The 17,183-nt window shown below is 39.1% G+C and overlaps 1 protein-coding gene across 1 annotated transcript in view; it reads right to left on the reverse strand.

Moving 5' to 3' along the window:
- The window catches only part of man1a2 (mannosidase, alpha, class 1A, member 2), a 118,089-nt gene that overhangs the window by 96,793 nt on the left and 4,113 nt on the right, over positions 1-17,183 (reverse strand). The window lies entirely within an intron of this gene.

The following is a 17,183-nucleotide window of genomic DNA, read 5'->3' on the forward strand; positions in this document are numbered from 1 at the left end:
CCGGTCGAATAAGCAGCGACTCTTTCACGCAGCGACCAAGAGTCCTGCGCTGAGTTAAAATATTAACATTGTTGTTTTTAATCAAGGATTTCAGTGAGTGCCATCATGTCGAAGAGAAAGAGTGCTGGTGACATTTCTTGGGCCTCTAAAACCAAGAAAAGTGAGTGGAGAACAGTGTGGAAATGAGTAACAGTAAGCTGATTACTAGAGCATGAGATGTGTCAGTATTTCTTGATTTAATTTTAATAATCATTGCTATTCAGACAAGAAATTTTAAATGATTCATTTCGAGACATAATGGCCAAAAATGCCACCTCTTTACTGATAATATTTCTTTCATGTTCAGTGTGGTGCGTTCAGAGTAAAGAGACAGAGAGAGAGAGAGAAGGAGAGAATGAGGATGCGGTCAGGGCAGGGATAGCAGGTGACATGGAGGTGAGTGAGAAAAGGTTCATGTTGATGATTATAACCAAATAAGATCATCATACCAGTCTAATCCGAATGTACAGAATTGGCCTACATGTATATGTAGCTCAATATTTGTTGTGGTCAGTAGTTTGCTAATAACAGACAATACACTATTATATCTCCCAGTAAAGCCCACCAACCCTACAAACCTGTCCCGTTTAGTAAACGGTCTAGCAGATATTAAAGACTTGATGTCAAATAATTTCCTTCAGTTGAAATCTGACAAAACTGAAATTTTCATTATTGGCCCAGATGACTTAATTCCCAAATTCCCAGTCATCTCTGGGTCCTCTATCCAACAATGTTAGGTCTGTCGCCAACCTTGGTGGGTTAGTTGATCCCAGCCTACACTCTGAGAGCCATGTTAACTAACTTGTTCAGACATGTTTTTACTATCTCAGGAATATATACAGGATCAGATCGATCTTGAGTTTTAAAGACACTGAAATCATCAAACATGCTTTTATTTCTTCACAGCTTGATTATTGTAAGGGTGTTTTAACATGTCTTAAGCAAAAAAACACTCCATAGGCTCCAAATTGTATAGAATGCTGCTACTAGGCTTTTAACTAAACAGAAGAGAGCATTTCACTCCTATTTTAGCTTCCCTTCATTGGTTGCCTGTCTGTTTTAGGATTGATTTTAAGATTTTATTGATTACTTTTAAGGCACTTCATGGCCTGGCCCCTAAACACATTTTAGAATTATAAACCCCTCATGAGCCTGTGCGCAGCCTGAGGTCCTCAGGCAGGAACCCGCTGGTTGTTCCTGAGTCAAGGATGAGGACAAGGTGTGACCCTGCATTTGCTGTCAGGTCTCCTCGACTCGTATTGTATTTTCTTGGTGTTTTAATTTCAACTGCATTTTACATTTCAGACATTATATTGTGTTTTTATTCTGTAGCCGATTTTATTTTAATTTTTTCTCCATTTTATGTAAAGCAGTTTTGATAAGTTCTTTATAAATAAAGTTTATTACTATTATTATTATTATTATTATATTTCATTCATATTCCCTGTAGTGCATTCAGAGTAAAGAGGGAGAGGGAGATTACTTGGTTGCTGCAGGAAGAGTAGGTGACATGATAAAGCCTATAGTTAGGGCTGGATCAGGTGAGTCTGCCCTCATTTCTCCTCTCCTACCCATTTTTCCCTGCTCACCCCAACCGGTCGAGGGAGATGGCCGCCCACATTGAGTCTGGTTCTGCTAAAGGTTTTTTCCAGTTAATGTGGAGTTTTTCCACTCCACAGTCTATTTTATCAGTCTTTTATTCTCTTATCAACATGTGAGTGGATAAATATGCTTGCTTTATACAAAATGTATGTTAGATGTATGTTTTGCAACAATCCAAAACAAAGACAAATAATGTCCAGAATATTTCCCAGAATACCCTCAAAGGTACTGCATGCTCAAAAAACATGCTGAAATTATAACATGGCAAACTCAAGCCCAGCAAGAAACAACAAATGGGAATATTGACAATGTTAATCGGCCTGCAAGCTGTAGCCACCCATTGAGATATCGCTGTTGAAAGTTTGTTGCTTGTGGAGTTGTCCATGCGCCTGCGTTGCAAACTATCCAGCGTGGTCTGCCTTTGGCGCAAGGGGAGCTGTATGCTTGGCCAGCAAGTGCTACCGAAGACTCGACGTACTCCGACGGTAGCTGATTTCACATCGACAGTAAATGCATATAACTTTGGTCTTGTCGAGAAAACCATATGGCTTGGCTTTGAAGCTGAAATTGCCATTCAAAAGACCCTTTTCTTTCATCCATTTGAGGCTTGTTTCTGCTTCCCATCCACAACTTTACTGCTCCATCGCTTCCTGATTTCACAAACTCAAGGTCAAGGGTCATAATCACAGAACGTGCCTGTGTCAATCGCCCGTCAAAAAAAATGAGTGGCGTTCAAAGGAATTTGCATTAACTTGTTATTATAGTGTTAACTTTGACAGCCCTAATTTGTATCTCAATATTTTACATAATTATGTATGTTTTATATAATTTGATATACTTATGCAATTGTATTTTTTAAAATATAAAAAACGAATATATAAAGTTATATAAAATACACATAAACATGTTTATATAAACAAGCACGCCTTAGACTTACAATGCAGTATTAGACATTGTTTTCAATAACAAAATACATAAGAGCTATGAGATTTTGGTCCCCCCCCAGTGTTCACTTCATGACTACGTCTTGGTTGAAGTACTCCAACATCATGTCTCTCCATAAAACAATGGAGGGAAATGTTCAGTAGTTACAGTTATTTGTATCAGTAATTGTGTTGTGTACTTTGAAATCGTCCATCTCATGTTATGTGGACGAGTCTGCCTCCTGTGAGCCCATAAACACCGTAAGTGGGATGAGGACCATGGTCGAGGCTGGTGAGGTGGCAGAATTTTTGCTTCTAGTGACCTTAAGCTTCAAGCTTTCCTTGAACATGACCAATCTGACGGCTTCTGTGTCCTGCTTTTTCCCACGACCCACTTGGCTCTAATGGAAGCGTCAACACTGAATGTGTAACAACTTTCCAAAGCTTAACAGTGGGTTTGTAATTGCATCGTCTCTTCTTATTACTATTCACTCTCTGCCCTAACATCCTCCCCCCCGTAGCTCTTTACTATATCTTTTCATATCCGACCACCGTCCTCCTTTCTCTTTTTACCAATTATTTGTCTCAAAAAACCTTCCTCCCACTTGCCAAGAGTTGTTTGTATCAATCAGTGATCTGTTACTCTCCTGTTGTGGCTGCTCATCAGCCTGAATACTGTCGGAGCAGTTTAGAAAATAGTTTAATCATCATCAGACACTAAACAATACTGAGCTTAATCACTTAATTACCATTAATACACTACTGTACTGTACATAATCTAAATGATCTATAATCTATCTTTAAATCTACAGATTTACATCCATGTGAATTTACCTCTAATTGATCAAAGATGTCCTCTTTTCCCTCATGTTTGTATACAGCATGTACCATGAATGTAACACAAAAAAATGTCAGCAAATTTAAATTTACAACTAAAACCTTTAACCGATGAAGGATCTGGGCGCATGGACCGTAAATTGTGAGAAATAGGAAGCTGAGCAAACATTTTCGTCTGATTCTGTGTCTACAATAGTGTTGCAGAAACCCAGATTTGAAGGTGATACTGCTTCATTTTGTGTTTTTACTGGTTTTAATTACACGGTACATTTATTTTGGAGAGGTGGACACCTCCTTACCAACAACAGTGAAGTGATCCAATTATGGAAATCAGTTGTTTGACAATGAAGAAAACTCAAGTGAAGGATTTGGACAAAAATAAATGTAGAAATGTTATGGGCAATATTGCAAGCTGGCAAGTTACCATCTTTAATATAAATATAACATATAAAAGAAAGAAAACAGCCTTAAAAGTGTATGATGATTAAAATTGAACAGCAGAAGCAGCAGAATGTACAGTGTGTACAGTTCTCTCTTATGTGTACAAACACGTACATAATCCATGCAGCTTTCTCGCTGTATGTTTCAGGTGTACACCTGAGCCCTGAGAGCCCTCAGGCTTTACTCATGTTAACATCCAGCCCCTCTGACCTACTTCACGGCTGGCTGAATAATGCCTTCATAAAAATCATGAGTCCACACCCCTGCAGCTAGCACATGCAATCCATGAAAGAAATAAACACTAAAGCTGCTTGGTTGCTGTTCGTCTATGTAATTATTGATGAGAGATGAAAGAGTTTCGATTACCAACTCTTTAGACAGAATCAGCCATTTTTGCCCTGTCAGAAGCATTGACCAACAAATATGTTTTAGTCGTCTCTAGGGATGTCGCGATTAACCGATTTTACGATATCCGCGGTTTCATAACGTCTAATGCTTGTGTCTTTTTCCTTCTTTATTAGCAATAATCGTGAAAACCTCGAAACCGTGATATTTTGGTCTGACAATAATCGTGGCACCAAAAAGTTATATCGTGACATCCCTAGTTGTCTTGACCCTGTGTAAACTGCCTTCCGATAATGTATGTTATGAATGGGTGCTATACTAATACAATTTTATTGAATATAAGCCAACAGATACTGATTCAACCAGCAAGAATTAATATCGTTTGATTTTTGTCGGTCAGGCTCTCTCCTCCCAAACCTGTTAACTGACTAATACATTTAATAATATCAAGCCACAGTTGTGGCACTCAACTCTTTTATTCCCACTGACTCTGTTCATTTTTACTAGAATCGTGCAGCCATTCCTTCTGGATCTAAACTGCCTTATAGGGTTTACAAAGAGTCATGCCACAGAAAGAAAAGAAAAAGAAAAAATCACCCTATGAACAGAGTTCCCATTTCCCATCCCCGGGCAAAATCATAAATCCACCAGCTGGTGTGTTAGAGCTCTTGTACAGGAAGCATTCATTAGCAGGCCCGTATGGCTCTGTTACAGCTTGTGTGGTTGTGGACAAGGGAGGCCTGAATTTGCCCGTGAATTCAGAAAGGTTTAGTTGAAATTCATGACTTGGAAACCTTAGGGCCAATTCTTAATTTGGCGGTGGGCAATCTCACTTTGATCCCATTGATTCAACTGACAGGGAGCCATTGTGGAGCCGAGCTGCAGCTCCAGTGTTTGGCAGGGATGGGATTTGGTGAGAGGTTTTGTAGTTAACCATGGTCACATCGTCCCAGAAGACGGACGATCTCTCTCTTCCTCTCTTTCCTTCACTCAGATTGTATTTTTTCTTTCTCATTCTTTATTTTGTCTTCGTCTTGTCGTCTCTCCTTGTTCATCTGTCACTGAAACCATGTGCAGCACTCATGGTAACAGAATCAAACAAGTAACTATTTTTCTCTTTTCAGAGGTCCTGTCACCACTGCTGCACTCCAGAGAGTCGATAAATGAAAAGCAGGATGCAACACTCCCAATAGGCACTACCGATTTGTTTCACTCACGTACTCACTTGTTTACCTAAAATCAATTTGTAGTGTCAAAAACTATAACAACTACCTACACCAAGTCAAGTATTTCCAGAACTACTCCTGGACATCATGGTCCGTCATTTCCATTCTCCTCTGTTCATCCAGCATTCCTCTCCACCTAGCTGCATTCTTTGCTTCTTTCCTTGGAGGACATAAGCTAAAATTGTGCAATTTCAATCTCTAGAGCTGCAGTGAGAACAATGGATTCTCCAAAAATTCCAATTTGGATTTCTTCCACAGAGGTTCTCAAGTATAACTCTCCACTCTTGACTAACGTACTCGTGCATTTTCCTTCCTCTACCATGGCAGAACACAAGCTTCAATAGTAATTTAAACAGGATCACTAACTGGAGCAGCTCATCACATCTTGTGCTACATTGATATTTCTTGGAAAATGTTCAGCTGCCCTCTTTCTGGCTACATCTTCCTCCACTACGTCTTTGAGTGCGAATTTCAGCAAATTACAGACAAAAAAATCTCCCCTTATCAGATACCTGAAAGGTGTTATTACTGCAATTAATCATATGGGATGGGACTTGTCACCCTGGTAACCAATACAAATTCTTGAATTAAACAAACATTGGCGGTGGACACATGCCCTAACAATGCATCAGTCTTTATACTTGTCCACTCCCATGGGCCCAGCCTGGAAAAACCTGTGTTACAAAATGTCTTTCATATTTTATGGTTACCAATTTCATTCAGATGCTTTTACTAATAAAGTGTTTCAGGGCAATAGATTTCATAAAAGCGATAAAATACTGCATGCATGATCTGCTGCACAAATACGACTGCTGGGCGTATGAAGATTTCAATATAGATCAAGCAAAGTCATTCATTATTACTACAATACAAAGTCCAGTAAAGCTAGTACTATTATTATTAATAAAAAATCAGAACCAACCGATGTATTTTCTTCAATAAAAGCCACTACTGCCTTATCTACTGCAGTTTTTGCATGAACTCTTAAAAGTCATATAATCCCACTGTTTTCTTAAGTGCATCTTCTGTATAATGAGTTTTCTGACACATCATCATTCACTGCTGTAAATTCCAAACAACTGGCAGCACCTATATCAGATTCTCCCGTCAACACATAATTAAAAGCTGTGACAGACGCAAGCCAGAGCAGTGGTCGAATAAAAATGTGACTGGAGCTTTAAAAAGAAAGAAACCACAACTTGCCAAAGGATTGTCAGGGGAAACTATGAGTTCGACCGATTTATCAGTTGGCCGATAAAAATCAGCTGATGCAACCCTTTCACAGACTTTTCACTATCTGTGTTTATGCCGACATGAAAACTTAAGCTTTAGAAAAGATTTGCATTTATGTTTAAATTTTACATTAAAGTTAGATTTTCTAAATTCAAGTTCCATTTGTGTTTTGTTTTATATAGTAATTCATTCATGGTAAAATTGTAAAATACCCTTATGACATTTCTTTGTCATAGGGGTTTGATAACATTTTTAGGAATCAGACCTTTTTTTTCTTGATATTTACATCAACTAATATATTGGCATCAGCCTCTTAAATCTGTATCACTGGTGCTTTAAAAAAGATAGAGTTATCATAAAACTTTCATTATTTAGTCTTGGTGTGGGGGGGTTTCTGCACATCTATTTTATTTTTAAAACAATCAAAAATGCCATTAACCCCCTTTCTCATGATGGGATTTTGTTATGAAACATAACCTTTAATATTACGAATACTGTTACTACAACATACCCTCAGATTCCAAGATTATATTCTCCAGCACAGCAGTATTTTTAACATTTATGCATCGTGTGCATACTTTTCAGCATCTTGTTTCCTGTATTAACAAGGCTTTAGATTATTTTCAGAAACGTGTATCGTTTAAAAATTGAAAGACGTCTGAGGTCATCTTTGGTGAGTGGAAAATGTATCCCGACCTTGTGACTAACCACGGATAATGAATTGTGTCATGCCTCACACAGCAACACAGAGCTCTCAGAGAGAATAAACTTATAGCTATGTAATGATGCAGAAATGACATTTTCCTGCTTACACCTTGCTCTGATGCTTTACTTCATACTGCAAATACAGTATAGTATCGAAATACAAGATTTCAACTTTTCTATTGACATCGATTGTTGATAAGGTTCTTTTCTCTTCTCCAGGTTTTGATTGGTCAACTGAGGTATTGTTGCCCCATTGACTAACGACCTGCCTTTGGCACCTACACTAACATACAGAGGTAAAAAACATGGGTTTGGTGCATGTCCACCACAAATATGTAACATTGAACTGAAACACAATAGACGGAATCATCGCAGCTTGTAGTTAGTAAATGGGTTAAAGCCCCATATTTTAGCAGCCTGATTTTAAATACCCAGCAACATATCTACTACTGACGCAAGCTGACTTTGGTTGGTCCACCCCCATGATAAATATCAAAATGTGTTTCTGTGCTGTCATTAATTAAAGTCAACAGCGATATTTTTTCCAAACACAATTAGACCTCCAAACGATGGTTGGCCACTTGCCAAAATGACTTGTGAGCTCATTTGGATTCTGCTTTAGCAGCATAAACATATTGTTTTTTACACTGGGGCTCACTCAATCATACTCTCATGGTGAAGATTTTTCTCCCAGTTCTGTTGGGCTGTTGTATTTATGCACCGTGGTGGAGCAAAAACATTCAATTTCCTCCACAAACACAGTGTCGCTGAAGAAGGTTCAGTGTCTTGTTCATGCAAAGCTGGGGCCTGTGTGAGGTCTAGGACTGTGTGATGTTTTGCATGTGTGGTCTCTTGCTCCAGAATTATATAATTTTGGTTAATAGCAATATTGTGTGATATCCTGTTTACAATCAAACAAACCAACCAACCAACCGACAAATGGACATAAGCGAAAACCTGACCTCCCTGGGGATGGTAATAACCCAACAACAAAGTTTCACTGTAAACTGAGTATCTGTGGGTTTTGGATTGTTGGTTATGCAAAATAAGAAATCTAAAGATGTCATCCAAGTATCTGTGAAGCTGCAACTAGCATTTTTACCATCACTGACATCTAATATCAATTATAGGGTTTCAGCTACGTCCATTTTGCAGTGGAAGCCCGCCTGTTAAATATTGTGAAAATGTCGTTAAGAAATAAATTATACTGTTTTTTATTTTTGAACTGATCACACACACAAAAACACACAAACACACACACAAACAAAACACACACACCTCTTTAGCCAATCTGAGAGGCTGCAGCTGTTTTCTGCAGAGACAACAACATCATGATCACATAACAAAGATAGAGACAAAACCAGAGAGATGAAGACCGGAAATGAGACGCACACACATACACTTCAAATCAGATTTTGAAAAAAGCAGCGGTGTTAATGAGGAGATTAAGTCTGATGGAAGTTCGCTCCTCATTCTGCAGCCTGTTCACTCTGATACCAACTGTACCAGATGAAATCTCCCGACAGACAAATTAATTAGGTAGAGTATTCACAAAATTACTATGAGCATTGATCTAACAGATGAATTTTATATGTTTTATTCTGCTTGTATTGATATCTGTTCTGTATTGATAACCAGTTTTAATAGCCACAGTAATAAGGACCAGTAAAACAAGAAGAAGACATCAGTGGACGTGGGTTTTTCCTATATTACTTCTTTTACTTATGGGGCCTGATCCAAGTTGCAAGCACATCTGTTTTCAAAGGGAACGTGCGATGGCACTGTGCTTGGTTTGTTGCATGTTAGGTCTAAAAGACATCCATGGTTACTTAAGTAAGACTAAATTAAACCATTTTGAACTATGCAACTGACGCAGCGATTTTTTGCCATTAAACTAAGTAAAGTGGAATTTGAAACGTTGTTAGACACATGTTGTTAGACCTCGTATATTCATCAATGGCCTTAGAATTCCACTTAATGCTGTAAATGTTAAACATGTATCAACTTTCTATATACGTTATTATAAATCAATGATAATCACTAATGTATAAAATGATCTTTAACCAGCAAGAATGACAAGCTCTTTAACATGCCATCCACACTTTGCAATTTAAGTGGACAATGTGTTTGTTCAGAAGGTCACATCTGAAATTACACAATTCTTGTATAATTATAATGTTTAATTACCAACAAGTTATAATTAGTGGGCATTTTGTTAAAAATGATGTCTTTTCAAAAAAAAAAATATGGAAATCAGCAAACTGGCTCCTATTCTCACACTCCTGCAGTGAACATGACTTTTCAAAAATACCAACAAAAAAACGACCTCATGCCAAGTCATTGTTTTCGAGCTGTAAATTTAGAGAACTGTGCCAGCCACTTGGGCAACGACCAGACATCATTTTGTGGGTCTCTGCTCTTTGAAAATTCGAGCTGGCTGGTACAACAGCAAAAACGGGCAATATATTTTCTGATTTACCAGCACAGGGGGGAAATATACATTGTATGTTTATTTCTTACACTTGATTAAAATAACTAACATTTCTGGAGTAAAAGAAAACCTTGCTCTGCATTTGGTAAAGTCAAAGTTTGCCATTGAACAGAAAAAATTACACAAAATCCAAAATATCAAAAGATACCACTTACATAATTGTTAAGTTTCATGAAGTGTTTTAAAGTTCTTCCACAGAAAATAAATGATCACGGTTGGATGGATGGACAGACAGATCACTTTTTCCCCTGCATCATATGTCTCGGGTAACAAAAAAAAACAGCAATCGTGGAGATGGGAAAAAGCTAAAGTGATGTTATCCCTTAAAGAATCATTTAGGTTCACATGAATCCAACCTCACGCTTGATACATTCAGCCTCGTGGACCTTTTGATGTAAAATTCAAAACACTTTTGATGGATGTGTGAAAAGCCCTTTTTAATGTCAGTGACTCCTCCTTTCACTCTTCACAACAGAGGCCGAAATGAAACACCTTTATCCCTTTTGAATGTACAAACCAGAATGGATGGTGTCATGTACCCGATTCACCAACTGCAGAGCCTTAGTATTCTTTCCTGGCTGAGCTAGCTTGACAGTGTGTGTGTGTCTGCGTGTCTGCGTCTCTGTGTCTCTGTGTGTGTGTGTGTGAGCTGCACGTACAACCACCTTTATTAGCTCTGAGGTTCTTGCATACACCAGACCAAAACACTTGCACCAACCCAGATCTTCTTTGAGGCTGACAGGCAAATGAACCGTGAAGACACAGAAATTATATCTAAGATCAGACTAAATATGATAAATAAGTGCACTTTGATGTTGGCCCGGGCTTTAAATGTGATCCGGGGGCTGTGACGCTGATTTATGACCATATCAGAGCGCAAAAAGCAAAGTTATGGCCCTGCAACTCTAACAATAACTGGCAAGGCAATAAGTTGTGCAACCAGGTTACTTGCAGCCATAGCAATAAACTCAATTATAAATGAGGAGGCTGTCTGAAAAGGTTGTGCTGGTCTTTTCCTCTACCTTTGGCTGTTACATGACTCATCACCAACATGTACACAGACAGAACCTGGGTTAAAACAGCAGGAACTCTAACCCTTAATAACCCCTAATAAAATGGAGAGGAATACTGAAGCAGATACGTACAGTACTGTTTGTGACAACAGCGATGGATGCACAGAAGCTCATTTATATGATGGCTTTAGGTGTCGTCATAAAAAGCTCCGCTCATCTTTTTCAATGAAATTGCTCACTTTCAAAAATGTTTAATGCCAAAGGGCCACCACCTTTTGTTTTGAAAATATCTATTAACTGTCTTTTCTAATATCCAATGTCACACAGCTCAGAACCATTTGTTTAATTAGTCATCAAGTTGCATGTAATCTGAGCATTCACAGAGTAGGGATGCCACAGTGTGGACATTTTCCCACCAGGTAATAAACTCGGTGTTACCGATTACACCAAACATTTTACAAGAAAAGACACAAATCAGCTCAGTATATGTGGAGCGCTCATTGAGATCTTTTACATTAAATTAAAAAAAATAAAGAGTATTTAAATATATTTGTTGCACTGACTACCACGACAACCCTGTCACAGAAACTTTATTCCCCATCACCAAGGTGTTGGATGCCTTGTGGGCATAAGATGTGAGGGGTCCGACGACTAGAGTGACACTTTTGTACAATTGTTTTGTCTTGGATAATTAAAAGGTTTAGGTAAGAAGGAGATGGGAATAGTCTGTACCAAATTGTACACATTCTTAGATAGTCATCTAAAGATGCCCGATTATTTTCATCTAGATTCATGAATCATTTCCTGGGAAAAATGTCTAAAAATGTCAATCTCGTAATGTAAAGGAAGTGAGATCTAAAGGATCTATCCCAAAATTTAATGGGTTCATTCTTGACCCATGTCCCTTCCTTCCATCAAGTTAAGTGGTAATCCGTCAAGTAGTTTTTGTGTAATCCTGCTGACAAAACAAACAAACAAATGGACAGACAGGGGTTAAAACATAACCTCCTTGGTGGAGTGAATGAGCAGTTCATGCGTGCTGATGCCCCTGGTAAAAAGGTTATTTACTGGAACATGGGGCAAAATAATAATTTAGGAAACAGGATATTGCCTTGAGCAATCCCTTAACTGCAAGAGGCAGTTTTTTTCCATCAGCTGTGAAGATGATGCAGAATCCTGACACTGGTACATTAGTGCTGTGCCAAATCCCTGATCTGCAAATGAAGTTGCACGGCAGAGAAATTTTTAATTACAACACAACTGCATATTCCCCTCTTGATGGTGACAGAATTAATGTGGGACAAAGCACTGTCCTAACAAAACCCAGATATGAATCTTCCACAAGAGAACACTGCTCTAACTAATGACTGGATGTTCACTAAAAAACACAAGCATACAGCCAAACACGGGTTAGTTTGGGTGGCAGATGGCGAGACTGTCGAAGCTACTGGATACTGACGAGGACCCAGCATGAACGTTCGCGTTTCAATTTCCAAACATGGACAGACTAACACAGACCAATATCAATTCCAAATAGAGATGCCTCTAACACAACAGAAACAATCTTTCATACAGTGATTTGTAATGTCAGACAAACTGCCATTTAGGGCTGTGTGATAATGTTTAAATTGATATTATTATAAAAATATTTTCTAACAAGGCAAATGTAGGATTGCAGCTTTAGCTTATTTTCATTATCAATGAAACAATTCCTTTTTTTTAAATCATGCGTTTAGACAATGAAATGCTGTTATCAGAATTTCTCACTGCACAATCCGACATCTGCCAGTAGCTTTGTCAACAAGCAGTAAAAAATACAAAGATATCCAGGTTAAAATGATTGAAAAGAGAGAAATTCAGTAATGTCTCTGAATATCAACTAATGGGTTTATCACCATCATTTCAGCTCCAGGCAAATGCATTGAGCATCACATAAAATAATCAATGCAATGCAAGGCGACTCCGTGATTGTCTGCATGAAAGCAGGGGAATATAGTTTTATGGTGAAATGCAATCACACACGCAAAGGTCGACAAAGTCAATTGACAAACACTTTTCTTCCTCAAAACACACTCTGAGAACAGCTGAGACACAACAACATACCAAACAAAATCACCATGACAGAGGTTGTTAGAACCAGATCTACTGGCAGAGCTGAAAGAATCATGATGCGGTGGATTAAATATGCAGGGTTCAAGGAAACGTTAGTGTCGGATAAGTGTAAAGGATAATGAAGAGATAGAGAGAAAACGTTTCAGTACATGCAGTGATTCCAATAATAAGCCATCACATTAAGAAAAGTTAGGGTTAAGTATATAAAGTCTAAAATAAATAAAATGTTTAAATGATGTGAAAGCTTTAAAAAAAAATGCCTCAAAGCTTTGCAACATGCATCAGTTTTTTTTAGAAAAGCAGCTGTGAAATCAGATATTTCAGGTCACAACTCATAATAATCCAAAAGAAATTCTGCGAGTTGCTGGAGGGTCTGTATAATGATATCAAATCATCCCATAGTCTTACTACACACAGCAGGCTTTTCTTATTTGTGTTTAGCTCTGCTACCTCTGTTGTATTCAGTCCATACCTATTACTAAATACCATGCATGATGTCCACATGTCAGATCAAATAAGAAGAAGACGGGTTTTTTCCTGGCCTCCATATTGTCACTGTATCCTCCCCATGGCAATTCTGCTGCTGAAATGTCACTGCCTCAGTTAACACGTCCACTTGCCTCCCTCAGATGAAGTGCACTGCTCCTGGCTACTGGCTACTACGATGATTTGAGGGAAACCAAAACAGCCAAAGTGGGATACGTGACGGCCTCAGTGGGTTGGGATTGACAGAGTATTACACCCAAGTGATTTGTTGTACCCCAAACAGAAATCCAAAGGTGTTTTCTCTCAATTCATCTAGTAAGGTGTAAACTGAAAGATCATATGAAGTCAACGTATGAGTCTCTCTATACACATTTACTTCACACACAGTAGAAACGCAGACCATTGAAGGTTGCAGTAATCGAATGGTACAAATGGTCGCACAAATCTCCAGTTACCATTAAGCAAATAGTTAAAAGCATAAACTGTATATACAGATGGACGCCATGACGGCTCCAATAAAGCGAAGCCAAATCCTCTTTCTTATTGCCCCCTGGTGGCTGCAATGCAATGCAAGTCATGAACCCCGCCTCCTCCATGTTAGGAGATGGGACATGGACGAAACTAAAAGGTAAAAGTACACATTACATAAAAATGTTCAGGGTCAAACGTCATGATTGACACCTGAGACTGCCTTGCAATTGGTCAAGCGTGTGCAGCGACGGGACCTCAGTACCGCAGCTCCACACCACGATCACTACTTTAGAGATGCATCATCCAACTTGAAAAAAATGTAGATATGCTTCAGGACACAGGAGGAACTCCTGTGACTTTGACTGAATGGATATCATAAACTCGCCTGCTGTTACTCCTCAGTCACATTCAGTGAAACAGTTCAACAATGGATGTTCAAATCACACGATTCTACTGAATTGCTCCAGTGTTGTCGCATCACAATCACGTCTTGCATATCAAACTTATTGTACATATTCCCACTCATCCCTCATAGCATCAAAAAATACTGACAATTTTAGGATTCATGAGATGTCGAGAACACTTTTGCCAAGACGCCTGTTGTCACCCCAGCAGGCGGAGATGCACAAGAAATGACACTCGTCTGTAGTAATAATCTCTATATGGAAAGATCACTTTCCAGTACTCACTCTAACAGACCGCCTTGAGAGCAGAAATTCTCAGTTGGCAGTAATACTTGAGTAGAAAATTGATTTCAATAAGGATGGCTGGCACGAAGGTCTGAGGATTATCCTGGACTTTTTTCCCCCAACGCATATAAACCTTCATTGTGTTGGATTGGCACCCTCAGCAATGGACATCTTAAAACCTTCCAAAAAACGGAAACTATCTACATGGCTGGCTGGAACATTAGAAATGAGTGGGGAAATATTGGTTCCAAGGAGCTGACCCTAATCTTTTGTTTAAAGGTTTGACTTTTCCATCAAAAACTAGAAATTTGTGTTCAGGAGTCACAGATCTTGTACTTGTGAGTTTTGATGGTGTGCTGTTTGCAGTGTCTGTTTAAAATGTGCCTGCCAAAGTTGGTCAGCCCCACAAGAATATAGAAAAAACAGTTTAACCAACAATCCATCTGCTGGATCTTTGGATATCATTACAACACAGAGTAATATGTCAAGCAGGGCAGAAATATAATGTCACAGAGCAGAAGAACATTTTTCCTTGTTGTAAATCTGATCTCAAGGAGCTTGATAGGAAACAGAATGACGGAATAGCTGCTTTTACACCTGCACTGAAGTCCGCACATTTTATACAATACAACTGTATTGTCTGTATGTATGTAAAGTCAGTGGCTCTGGATAATTTCTGGAACCTTTCCTGCCAGCACCCCCCTTCCAAGTAAAATATCCAGAAAACGTCAGAGTGAGCCCATGTGAGATTACAGCAGGAAAAGAGTTCATGTCTGAAAACAGCTAATGTCTATTCAAGCTTAAGCAGAAATTGTTTTATAATCACTATAATAGTCAGTGTTTCCCCTAGGTTTACAGCTTTTGTGGGGGGGGGGGGCAGATCCGACAACATTTCTTTCCAGATTCAGGCAATCCAGGTTACGTGTGGACGGGCCCTTACTTACTTACCAAGATCAGTCTTGTACAGCCAGGGGGAGTATTTCCCCTCTGACAGCCAAGCTGGGTCAAAACCTGTCATCCGGTGGTGACTGGACTGATGCTTGTCTGGGGCAGGGCGTGCAACACTTTGGCTCTTTTCTGTACTTGGACCGGGAGCAGGAGAGCTACTCCGGCTGCTACTCGCAGGAGAGTGAGTGTTGCCATCTTCACCACCCTGGGAGCGTTTAAAACACAGATATTTTTATCTGCTTTTCAGGTGGTTGATGCGACATGTTTTCCGATGGATGCTCTCTGTCCGCTGGTGGGAGTGTGCTCACCTGTGTTTGTGCGCACGTGTCAGTGTGTGTGTGTGCGCGCACGTGTCTGTGTGTGCGTGTGTGCGCATCGGGATGGAACTGCGCCGTGCGCGATATAGAGAGCAGAGGAGAAATCTAAACGCGCGACCATGTAGAGACAGAAATGACATGCCGTCGTGTAAATAAGATAAATAACATAAGGCCATTTAGTTTGTTTAATAAAAGAGCAAGCTATAGACCTGTTTTATAGGAAAGGTAACCTTAAATGACTTATGTTGAGATCTGGCACTATATTAAAAAATTTTTAAAAATGAACTTGACCTTCCAGGGGGGGGCGGGGGGTGCCGTTGGGGGGTGGGGCGCCCCCCTAATATAATGGTAGGGGAAACACTGATAGTATTTATGATATCTAAATAACATAAATGAAATATGTTAATACAATAGGACATGATTGGTAGTATTACCCTCTTAGTGAGTCATCACATTCTGGTGACAAAATGTTTCCTCAGTGTTCCCCCAAAACAATTTCATAGCACAACAAAAACACTGCCAGCTACAAACTGGGAATATCATTTAGTACAGCCAAACTGCCAGATCTTTACCCATATTTTCAGGCATTTTGAACTACAGTCAATATCTAAAAAATGCACTACAACTGGATTACCCCATGGCTAACAGAATATTAACCTTTGCTCTCTCAGAGGCTTTCATAAGACTATTAACAGGGTGAACTTGTGAACACAGAGCTGTTTCTGTGGGCTTTTCTGTGGCCAAATAAAGTAAAGGTGAAATTATTATTACACTTCTGCCTTATGCTCCTGAGGGTCTCTTTAAATGCTAGCATGCCTCATTTTCCACAGGCTGTTTGAACCGTCGTCCTCTGGAGCGCACAATTATGATTTTAAGATCAGCTGAGGCAGCCATACCAGACACCGACAGGAACATATTTCCATAAGCTGCTGTAAGCAGAAAAAAAATAAAAATCATAATGTCACATGAATGATTATGTGAGGTTAAACGCACAGGGATCATTTTGGATGATTTACATAAGCATGAAACAAATTTAAAGAGATTTTAAGCCCGTTCAGTCCATAATACTCAATGTATGTCTTGTTACATTCTTGGAGACTGAAGCCATTTTTAATTTTGAAGGCTAAATTTCATAATAACCATGGCTTTACGTCCCAAGGATGTGAGCTTTGGCTGCAATTTCCATTTAAAAATATAAAAGTGACAATAGGATGAGTCAGATTCAGTCTGGTAGAGACGATTCAGTTCATCACAAGGAAAAAAAATACCTTCTGCTATCTGTTGCTGTACCCTGAGGGTCGCCTA

This window comes from Hippoglossus stenolepis, chromosome 13 (genome assembly GCF_022539355.2).
Source record: "Hippoglossus stenolepis isolate QCI-W04-F060 chromosome 13, HSTE1.2, whole genome shotgun sequence".
NCBI classification, from domain to species: Eukaryota; Metazoa; Chordata; class Actinopteri; order Pleuronectiformes; family Pleuronectidae; genus Hippoglossus; species Hippoglossus stenolepis.